General features: G+C 32.8%; 2 long non-coding RNA genes across 9 annotated transcripts; both read left to right on the top strand.

Annotated features, from left to right (window-relative positions):
* The first annotated feature begins 751 nt into the window (after positions 1 to 751).
* LOC145592700 (uncharacterized) lies at positions 752 to 2881 on the top strand. Of its 8 annotated transcripts, none has more exons than XR_014102463.1 (6): positions 752 to 880; positions 983 to 1076; positions 1456 to 1516; positions 1599 to 1656; positions 2314 to 2444; positions 2524 to 2881. It is a non-coding gene; the product is annotated as an uncharacterized LOC145592700 (long non-coding RNA). The 8 variants fall into 8 exon arrangements; XR_014102464.1 differs by having other exon boundaries at positions 824 to 880; positions 989 to 1076; XR_014102470.1 differs by lacking the exons at positions 1456 to 1516; positions 2524 to 2881 and having other exon boundaries at positions 1752 to 2449.
* Positions 2882 to 3018: 137 nt separating this feature from the next.
* On the top strand, positions 3019 to 5129 carry LOC145592699 (uncharacterized). Its single transcript, XR_014102462.1, has 2 exons — positions 3019 to 3706; positions 4851 to 5129. It is a non-coding gene; the product is annotated as an uncharacterized LOC145592699 (long non-coding RNA).
* Positions 5130 to 11843: the final 6714 nt, after the last annotated feature.

Below are 11843 nucleotides of genomic sequence, written 5' to 3'. Positions count from 1 at the left end.
GGAAAGTATAAGTTTTACGAGTATAACTTATCGGTGAATTACAACATTCATATGATGTATTTGTATTTTCTTTTAAAAATATTAATGGTCAAAAATATGAATGTCCAACGAAATCAAATCAAAGAGAAGTGCAGTACGAGTATTAAACTACGGGTCTGTTCTCTTCAACTTACTTTAAGTTCAGTTCAGTTTTTAATTTCCTTCTCTCATAAACAATTCAGTCCAGTTCAGTTCAGCTTCAATCAGTTCAGTTCAATTCAGCTCATCAAAACAGGCATTACGAGGGCTGAATAACACTACAAGAAAAAAGATCAAAGAGGGCGATATACATTGATCAAGGAGGGCGAGTTTGATTTTGCCTTGTTAGTTTCTATCAAGGAGGGCGAGTTTGATTTTGCCTTGTTAGTTTCTATCAAGGAGGGCGAAATAATAATTGCCCTTTTATTACAGAGCAAAGAGGGCGAATGTTACTTTCGTCTTTGTACTTCAAAGCAAACAGGGCGAATTAATTTTTCGTCCTCTATAATAGAGCTAAGAGGGCGAATTCACAAAATCGTTCTCTATAATAGAGCAAAGAGGGCGAATTCCATTTTCGCCCTCGTTGTTCAATAAAATAAATCAACAAAGTAAACGTTTTTGCTATTTTACAAAATAAAAAAGAAACAAACAGGACAAATGTTACTTTCGTCTTTGTATTTCAAACAAACAGGGCGAATTTCATTTTCGCCCTCGTTGGTCAAAAGCAAAAAGGGCGAATTCCTTTTTTGCCTCTCGTTGGTCAATAAACATTTTAACAAAATAAAACAAAGGTTTTTCTCTATCAAAACAAAAGGACATAAAAAATTAAACGTTTCTCTCTGAACGTTTTCCCCCAAAATATGTATGAACCCTAAATCGCAAATCGCTAATCTATGATTCTTCGCTTTATTTTTTCTACCTAATTCTTCGCTCTAATTCTTCACTCCTAATCCTTGCTCTTAAGGTTCAGATTCATTGCTCGAAGTCGGTCAGATTGCAAGTCAGATTTCGCTCCAAATCATTGCTCGAAGTCGCTCTAATTGTGTCGCAAAATTTTGGTAAATTTTGGCTCAAAACTATGTGATTAAGCTTTTGATTTGTACGAATTTGTTGTTCTCGAAATCCTTGCTCTTAATTTGTTGATTTTTTTTGTCAATTTGTTCCTGCATGTTAGTATTGCTCTACATTTGTCAATTTTTTTTGTCAATTTGTTGATTCTGCAAGTTTTTGGGAGTTGTTATTTATGCTAGTAATGTCAAATAGATTATGGAGAAGCAAATCAGAATTATTCGTATTTTATCAGCGGTTTATCGATTTAATTTCTTCATTGATCGTATGAGCTATTGATTACTGTGAATTGGGATAATTGTAATTTGTTTTGATTATTATGAATTGTGATAATTGATAACTCTATCTGAAAATATGCGCAACCATTAGATTGGGAGCAAGCTCAATTATATGTTCTTATGAATTGTCCAGAAGTACAACCATTTATGGAGTAAGGCATCTATATCTTGTTATTCTTTTAATCATCAATTCATCATTATGTGAAATACCACTAACACGTATATGATGAACAGAGAGTATGCCTCTATTGGTGGGCCAAAACCAAGTGTAGTTGATTGGTTTCAATCACGAGTAAGTGTTATGTCTTTATGTTAAGGTTAAATTATGGTTATGATTTGTATGTGTTAATACTAATTCGATCTCTCCATAATGACTTATTTTCATAGATATGGAATCTTCATATGGAAGGAGATCCAAGAGTAACAACTGAGTTACTATCATTGTCACTAGGACCGAGTAAAAGTGTTAGAAGCTATCAAGGATATTTGTAAATGGGCATCGTTTCCACACAAAAAAACGTCAAAGAAGGCGAAAGACACAAAATAGTGGAGTAGTTGTTAAAGGAGATGAAGAGAGTGGAGAAAGAGACTTTTTTGGGGTTTTAAAAGAAGTCATAGAATTGGAGTATGATGTTCTAAATGGTGGGGATAAGGAACCAATTGTGGTGTTGTTTAGATGTGTTTGGTGAGTATAAGTTATTGTTAATGTCTGTCTCTGTCTCTGTCTTAGCTTAATCTGTTCACTGTCTTAGCTGAAACTGTTCTCTGTCTTGGCTGAATCTGTTCTCTGTCTTGGCTGAATTTGTCTCTGTCTTAGCTGTGACTCTGAAACTTTGCTGACTATATTCTCCTTGATCTTCTAACAACAAAATCAGAAAACAGAAATACTTTCCTAAATGGATTGATCTTGCTGAAATTAATAAGCTAGTGTATGTATATGATTTGATAGGAACTTGAAACACAAGCTTGTGAAAATGAGAATGAGGTCACCGAAATCAATGGTTCTAGTTCAAATGTAACCACTGCATCCCAAGCTAATGATGATCCCATGTATTTAAAGTTATGGGAGAAGTCAAAGAGGTATATTTAATATTTGTCTAATGCACGAACACTTTGTTTTTCTTTATTTTAAAATTCTGACTTTGTTTTATCTTGTAAGGCATAAAAATGGGGGGTTGTTATTCGACGCCCGCAAATTACTCAAATCGCCCGCAAATTATGAATGAATTTACGTTATTACCCCCAATCTCTAACTTAACCTCTTTCTCTCTCCTCACTTAAAATCACCACCACCACCACCCAACACCACCACCGCCACTGCCACCAACGTAAAACAACATCCACCACTTTAAATCACCACCACCACCGCTTTATTTTTTTTCGCCGGAAAAGTAGACAAACCGTCCTGTCTAGGCGGTTCAACCATGGTCAAACAGCCTAGGGAAAACGGTTTGACCGTGGTCAAACCGCCCAGGCTAGGCGGTTCGACCGTGGTCAAACCGCCCAGGCTAGGCGGTTCGACCGTGGTCAAACCGCCCAGGCTAGGCGGTTCGACCGTGGTCAAACCGCCCAGGCTAGGCGGTTCAACCATGGTCAAACCGTATTGCCTAGGCGGTTTGACCGTGGTCAAACCGCCAAAAAAAACGGTTTGACCATGGTTGAACCGCCTAGCCTGGGCGGTTTGACCACGGTCAAACCGTATTGCCTGAGCGGTTTGACCATGGTCAAATCGCTTTTTTAGGGCGGTTGGAGCATTTTCCGGCAAAAAAAAATTATTTAGTCATCCGCAGTGGAGATGCGACATTTGGGGGGTGGTTATTGGGCGGCGGTGGACTGTGGTGGGGGTGGTTGTTGGGTGGTGGTGGACAGTGGTGAGGGTGGTTATTAGGCGGAGGTGGGCAGTAGTGGCGGTTTGGCACTAGGGGTAACATTGTAATTTCATTCATTAAATGCGGGCGATGTGATAAATTTGTGGGCGTCGTTTAGCGATTCACTAAAAGGGGGAAGTTTGACGATGAGGCCGAGGAGAAGTTCAAGGAATTAAAGGAGTTGCATGAGAAAGAAATTGGTGAAAAGGGGGTTGATAATCTTACTGTTGAAGAAGCTTATGTGAAGGTTCTTGGACATTGTTCAGGTTATGCCCGTGGTTTAGGCAAAGGGCACCCGGTGTCTTCTAAAGATGGAAAGATAGGAAGAGCTGAGCTGGAACATAATGTTGAAAAACTCCAAGATGAAAATAATATGATGCGAGCTGAATTGGAAGCGTCTAAGAAGAAACAAGAAGACCTAGAACAAAAGCTTCGGTTAGTCATGGAGAAGATTGGCCTTGATGCATAATAGAGGTAATATTTTCTAGCTCACTCTTTGCATGAACAATAAAATCCTATTTGTCAGATCAGGCAAAGGTTAGTTTCGTGCTTCTAAGTATTTTGTGCAATAACTTCCTAAGGACTACCTTCTAGTCTTGAAAATTGATGGATTATCAAGCTTTATAGTATAATAACTTAGTAACTTGCAAAACCCCTTGTTTGCATTCCTATGTTTGAAGTTTTGAACTTCTGAATTTCTTATTACTTCTGAATTTTGCAACGAACTAGCGTGGTGTTGATAAATAAAATGGACGGAAGGTTGATTTGGATAAATAAAGCTCGAAGCTTTTCGTACAATCGTCAATGGCTTTAGGCCATCACTCTCCAAGACTCTCTAAACTTAATACTTTCTGCCTACCTTCCTCTAACTTAGGCTATTCTATTTATACTACTTGATTGCTACAAGCTTTGGCCTACTGCCTTGATTGTTAAGCATTTACTACTATTTGTCATCTAGCTAAATTACCACAGTGAAAGATAAAAGGTTGCCTGCAATTTCAGAACTGTTGCTGCTCATGGTAGTGGGTGTGTGTTGCCTTGTGTTGCTTGCTGTTTCTGTCTTCTTCTTCTGCTGTAGGTCAGAATGTGTGGAGGGGGTGGTTGGTGCATTGCAAATTTCTGATTAGTGTTTCAAATGACTGTTTGGAATAAGGCAAAGTGGTATACTACACTAGTCATATTATTGGTTTGTAATGGAATCACTGTCAGAGAATGAATAATGTTTGGAAGCCCAGATCAGTGTCCTTGTTCTGCAACTCTTTTTTGTGAGTTTTTTTATTTATATTTTTTTTGGTTTTTTAAAATTAAATTATAAAATAAAATAGGCACTACTTGATGTTATACTAGTTTTACATTACATCCCCTGCTTTCCTCTTTTTATTTCCAAACTAATTGTTTGGGCCTTCTCTATCCTTCCAACCTTCTTGGATTATTTCTGCCCCAATGTTGACAGTGGTGAATGGTGATTAAAGAACAAGAATTCTAGTGTCGTTGACAAGTCCATACACATGTACACTTATATTTATACCTCCATGATTTGACAAAATAGGATTTTATTGTGTAGTTGTTGTTCATGTACACTTATATTTATACCTTTCAATCTCTTGATTACTGGCAGGATAGATAGAACTGGAGAAGCATACAAGAAATTGCAAATTTTGCTAGCAGAAGGAACGTACATTATTAAATTTTAGTACTCTTTGGCTTAGTTATATTTGCTATGTAAGAAATCTTACTGGCAGGATAGATAGAACTGGAGAAGCATACAAGAAATTGCAAATTTTGCTAGAACGTACATTATTAAATTTTAGTACTCTTTGGCTTAGTTATATTTGCTATGTAAGAAATCTTGGTTAATATTTTTGTATATGTAATGACAAAACTAAAATTTGTGTCCTATTAGCACCTTTTATTTTCTAAATGTAATCCCTGATTTTTTTTTAAAAAAAACAAAAAATTGAACAAATAGGTCGACTTTGATTTTGCCCTTTAAAATTTGAGCAAACAGGGCGAATTTTGAGCAAGGAGGGCAATATAAATTGACTTGTTTGAGTTGTTTATAGAGGGCAAAAACAAATTTCGTCTTGCTTGATTCAATCAAATAGGGCGAAAATTTTGCCCTATTTGATTTTGATCAAAGAGGGCGAAAATTTTTGCCTTCTTTGATATTTAACAAAGAGGGCAAAAATATTGTATGCCGTTCGAAGCTAATAGGACGAAGCTAATAGGGCGACCTGGGGGCGATTTTAAAATCGCCCTCTTTGCCTAATAGGGCGAAATTTGAACCTAAGAGGGCGATTTAAATTGCCCTCTTTGATATAATATCTTGTAGTGTAAGGACGATAATAAGACAAGCCGACAACTCACATTATATTGAACAAACTTTAGTTCTGAATTACTGATCACTTATACTCGGTAAATTATATCACAAGTTTAAAAAATGAAGAGATGGATCAATACAAAAACTGGCATGGTGTTTACATCAAGAAGAATAAAAATGATGTACACTACGAGTAGTTGCTCAACAGAAACCCCGGCATATTTCATCAGTATCGTTGTGCACATGCATCACTTAATTAAAACTTGTACGAATTTGTTTATTTTTGCAAATGATCCAACAATTTCCCGATTTTCTGCAGAAAAATAAAAAGAGAGGTTCTAGAATTGAAGAAATTCTAAGCCATCTTAATTAAAAATGGTGTCCTAATTAATACTCCGTACAAAATTAGGAAGAAAATGTAAATGTGGGTCAGCTTTATCATCCTAATTTGCATCACAAGTCAACAAATTGTGTTTGCTTAGAATTTAAGCACCCTTTTAATTACGGATTTTATAGGGCCACACCAGCTTTTCTTTACAAAGCATAAAGTGTTTAGTATAAACTGATAATTAATGAAATCTGAGTCTATAATTAGTGGTTAATCACTTGTTCCCTTCTAGGAACCAAACCACTCAGCAGATCAGAGAATTTGAACTACATTTTCTGATATTCTCACTGTTTCTAAATGCATGAATTATTGTCATGCGGTTTAGATCAGTATAAGTGTTACTCTTCATTACTATACTTCTTATATCTTAATTAAGTGCGGCGTAGTTAGGAATATTTTTTTTTTTTTTTTTTTTGTCGGGACATAAAGGACTTTGCTAAAACTTCAATTCTCACTTTTTTAGGTCCATGTTTGCAAAACGGACACATATAAACAAGAGAAAAGGTGAGGGCCGGGGATATCCACCTTTAAAACCCTCAAATGTAGGGGTGTCCACAATTCGGATAAAAATCAAAATCCAATCCAATCCAAACGGAATTATTAATTCGGACCGGATCCAAACTTTAAATCGGATCGGATCGGATTGAGATTTTTTGAAAATTCGGATTTTCGGATTGGATCGGATTGACCCATTTGGATCCAATCCAAACCGAAAACCGAATTGCAAAATTAAGCTTGTGTAAATATGTTTTTTGAAGTTTAGGTTAAATAGTTACTTCTACATAAAATAAATTAGGGAGACTTTGTATTAATTAATTAATGGCTTGATGTTGAAATATTTATTTTAATCATGATTTTGAAGACTTATATTTATATTAAAACTTTATTTTTATGATCGTATTAGACGCTAAAAAATAATGTATTATAATTCGAATTTTCGGATCGGATCCAAATAACCGAATTTTAATTCGGATTGGATCGGATTGGATCAAGAGAGAAATTTGGATCGGATTGGATTGAAAAATTGAAAACCGAATTATATTTCGGATTGGATCGGATTCGGACTAAATCCAAACCGAAAACCGAACGGACACCCCTACTCAAATGTTAAGAATTGAATATGAAACATCTAATATCTAATTAAGGTAACAGTATGGACAAGTGAGTCAAACGTTACTTTGTGCGTAAATACATTAACATTTTCTATGTGGATAGATGTTAATTTGTGTGATAGGTAAAGAGTTGTATGGCGATGATGATGCATGCTCAAAAATGAAAACTTTTCGCCTACATATATCACTATTTTTTGTCACTATGTACCCAAAAAAAATAAAAAAATAAAAAAAAAGTAGGATGTAATATAAAAGTACTAAGCTCAGTTCACTTTGATTATTTTCTTTGTGATTAAAGCAAGTTTGAGATCGAACGTTTATAACATTGTCTTTTTGTGTTAACTAGCATAGCGCCCGTGCGATGCACGGTTTACAAATCAACATATTAATTTATAATTTTACTTAATAATTAATAATGGGCTCACTAATATTAACAAATTAAACATCCATCATTGTATATACTCACAAATAAAGACTCACAATAATGATCAATGGATAAATTAGGAAATGACAATGTAAATACTACGTTCCCGTATATACAAACATTCATTATTGTAGCAATATTTTACGTGTTGTAAAAAATATAATAAAATTTTAAGTTACTCTCATTTCTAATTTATTTTTAAGTTATTCTCATTTCTAATTTACTTTCAATTTTTCCTAATTGTAGGCTTAGTCTAGTGGAAGAGTCAAATTAATTATAAACACCCTAATAAAATATTTTTTTTCCTATGATAAAGGTTTTATATAGGTTTTACTGTACACAAAAATTTAAGTTTGACTTTTAAAAACTAATACTAACACTGTTTTTTATTAGTTGCAACTAAGAAATATTTTTATATCCCATAAATAATACCCCTTTGTTGCAAGTAATAAGAGCAACTCCAATGACAAGCTAATTGTCAAATTAGCTTGTCATGCCACATAAGCTTTTAAGCTAATTATGTTTGTAGCTAGTTTGATCCCCAATGGCTAGCTATTAGCTTATCTAAATTATCAATTTATTATTTTTATCTTAATTACTAATTGACTATTAGCATTTTCTTTTTGGCAAGTTTTTTTCAAGCAAATTAGCTTGGCAAAGCTAATTTGCTTGACTAAGCTAATTACATATTTTTGCTCCAATGGTCAAGCTAGTAGTTAGAAACTATTTAAATTTGCAAGCAAGGCCCTAGCTACAACCATTGGAGTTGCTCTAAGAAGCAGGGATAATATCTTTTAAAAAATAAGTTGAACATTAGTATGTTCATATGAATATTAGAATAGGTTCACTGAAGTACAACCCTAGCTAGTACATGGTACTCATCATGTCTATATTTTTTTTTCAAAAATATCATTTTTAGACTCCGGATAATACCTATTACGCATTAGCCCGGGAACAACCCTAAAATAAACTAAAAAGACGAAGATTATGAAATAGAGTAATTATCAATTAAAAAGGTAAAAGTGAAAAAGGTAAAAGATTGTAGAACGTGAATAAGTGCAGTATAATTTAGAAAAAGTTTACATATAATGGCAAAGTTGATGACAAATATTATTATTTCAAAATTAAATATATATACTATGAAAAAAAATACTTTGTATTATAGTTATAATAAAATTATATAACTCCGTATATAGGTTATATTTGAATCAATCATTTCAAAAAATTGTTAACATATTAGCATAAATTCATTAAATATAAGTTGCCATAAATTAACTTTTTTCCAAATAGTTGATTCTAAGGTTTCTTTAAATAATTTTTTTTTTTACCATTATAAGACAAGCAAATTATAAAGTGACATGTATCAGCCTCACATTGATTTGCTTGTTTTTTAGTATAATATATATTGATTGATGATTGATTCAATAGCCCTAATCTTGCTTATCAAATAAAGAGAGAAAGTAGTCATTTTAAAAAGTCCAAATCTTAACTTGGGGTACAACAATTAATTTAATTAATTAGTTGATTAAATCTCTTAAGGGGGCAAATTATGACTAGGCAACAGCCAACAATCGTATCATTGGATAACAATCTAACATAGCGAGGTAGCAGCTGACAAAGGGCATCGTATATCAAGCTTTGCACGAAATGAGGCGGTGTATTACTTGGTGTATTAAGCTTTTGAAAATCAAAGATATACTTAGCATTTTATTGTATGATTTTATTTGATATAGAATATTATATTATGTTATATGCGTGACTTTACAGTCAACTTATTTCTTTAAAAAAAAATATGGTCAACTTATAGGTTAGAGCATGTTCTTCGTACACCCGGGTTATTTACTCATTAAATTTCATTTTATAAATGAGCAAAAAAAAAATTATTCATTTATTAAATGAGCAAAAGTTAATGAGCAAATTACCTACACCCAGGTGTATTTAATAAATTCTAGTCATATTTAGATATCATACATCATCAAGCATATTTTGTCAAGCATATTTTGTAAATTCTACTTCACATTTTCATTCGCAAGATTATTTCGAGTAACAACATTTCTTCAATCAATATTTTCTAGCACATGCGTACCTTTTTTTATTTTGTTTTTTGAGTGTATAAGTATAATTAAAGAATAAATTTATTAGTGCGTGCTAAGCATTTTTGACAAAAAAAATTTCCTATTTGCACTTTGATTAACACGCTTTGTAATTGTTTAGAGGGTAAATCATATGACTTGTGTGCATATCATCCAAAGAATTGTTTCATATTTTAAAAAGGATATATATACTTCATTGGTGGATTTTTAAGTGAAAATGAGGTATTTAGATGAGTGGTTAGATTAGCGCAATCGTTGGTTTATCAACTACGACGTATTATAAGTAGTTATCAACTGATAGAAAATGAGTACTCCCTCTATTTTTAAATATTTGCTCAATTTCTCCATGTGCGGAGTTTTAAGAGAAATTGGAAAAAGTAATAAAATATGGAGGTAGTGGGGTTGGTGGAAAAATAAAAAATTGTAAAAAAAACCAAAAGTAGTGGAGAGAATTGAAGAAAAGAGAATATGGAATTAATATTGTTGGGTTCGCTTGGTGAGAGAAATTAATTAAATATTGTAAAAGCTTTCTAAATAAAAAAATAAAGCAAGCATTTAAAAACAGTCAGAAAAAAAAAAGTAAAACAAGTATTTAAAAACGGGGAAAGTACTATTTTTTTTAAATGAATACAAAGTGACAAAACCTCCAAAAACTTGGGTTAAAAAACATGCAATACAAATTATCTCTATCATTACAAAAGTCCTTAAATAACTGCACAAAAAAAAAAAAAAAAAAAAAAAAAAAAAGAAAGAGAGAATCATAAACTTTGAAAGATGTTAAACGAGCAGCTGCACCAATAAGGAGGTTCAGGTGCATGCTTTTAAGTTGCTAACTATTGAAGGAAATTCTGACAACACTTGTAATTAAATGTCTATAATTCCGTGATGCTTGCATAGTGTATGCAATAATATAAAATCTTAATTAAGTAATTATAAAGTTTTGTTGCTGATTATTTTAATTTAAACAGTCGGTCTATCAGCTTTAGGTTTTTTTTTTGGACGACTATGCACATGAGTACATGACGCTTAGCTAGCACCGGAACTGGAGCACCTCACAATCTTTGCGGCTTCATGTAAAGTGAAACCCACCTTTATTCACTATCTTATCTAATTATCCTTCAAACTTACAATATGCCATCTAATCAGCCACTTTCTTGGTCTGATTTACAAAAAAGTACGTGTGTTAACTCGAAATTATATATGGGCCAACCGCTTTCTTAGTCTGATTTGAATCTTTTAAAAGTAGATGTATTAGCTTGAAAATACATATTGAATAGTGAATACATCTTATAATCGGGAGAACCATGTAAATAATTTGACCACATTCCAATGATCTGTCATAATGGTTTGAATTGTCGAATTAAGAATTTTGATACCTCAATTGAATTTTCTCTCATTTAAAATGTATATTTAAACGCTTCTCCTTTTACGTTTGTCGATACATGTTTTTAATCGTTAATATCTTTGATTACCAATATGTAAAAATTATATATTTTAGATATTAAAATTATACAAATCGAGACGAATTTGACAAGACCCCACATAACCATATTTTTATTTATATATAAATCGTAAAAGCTAGTCAAAGTGAAACCCATGAATAGTGTAAAAGTCAAACTGTTACAACTATAAAACAACGGAGAAAGTAGTTTTTAATATAGAGCATATTGATTTTAAAGTTTTTGTGTATATTAAAGTTTTTGTCCATATTATATTGCTCATATTCTTTGTTTTAAACCAAGTACTTATGTCAAATTTTTGACACTCAAACAAGGTCTGGACACATTAACACTATATATGTTTTGGACCAAAATCCTTAAAGTACGTAGAATTTCACAAAAAAACTTAAATAGTGTATTGTTGAGACTGAGCAACATAAGTTCTATTGTAGTCCCAAGAGCAGTATATTATGTTCGATTTTATTGTAACTGCCAATCCAAATACGAAGTGTGAAGTAGATTGATACACCTGATCCAATTACTTCGCCGCAGGCTTAGGCATGTAACACAAAATAATGGCTTTAATATGATTGAATAGTAGATTTCCAGTGATATTGACATGTTGGATTCTTCTTTCATAGAATAGTAAAACAATTTATTTAGTTCAATGCTTAATTTTACCGTACCAATTATTATCTCAATGATCAAGAATTTAATATGCTTTATTATGTAGAGGCGTAGAGCTTAGATCTTGTATGGGAATGAGCCGGCTAATCCTCTCCCTCTCAAAATTAAACGCCCTAATTTAAAGTTTAGTTACTATAGATATTTGTAA

Source organism: Chenopodium album, chromosome 18, assembly GCF_948465745.1.
Source record: "Chenopodium album chromosome 18, dcCheAlbu1.1, whole genome shotgun sequence".
Classification (NCBI taxonomy): Eukaryota; Viridiplantae; Streptophyta; class Magnoliopsida; order Caryophyllales; family Amaranthaceae; genus Chenopodium; species Chenopodium album.
The sequence above is the reverse complement of the archived record's forward strand: the minus strand, read 5'-3'. Positions and strand labels throughout refer to the sequence as shown.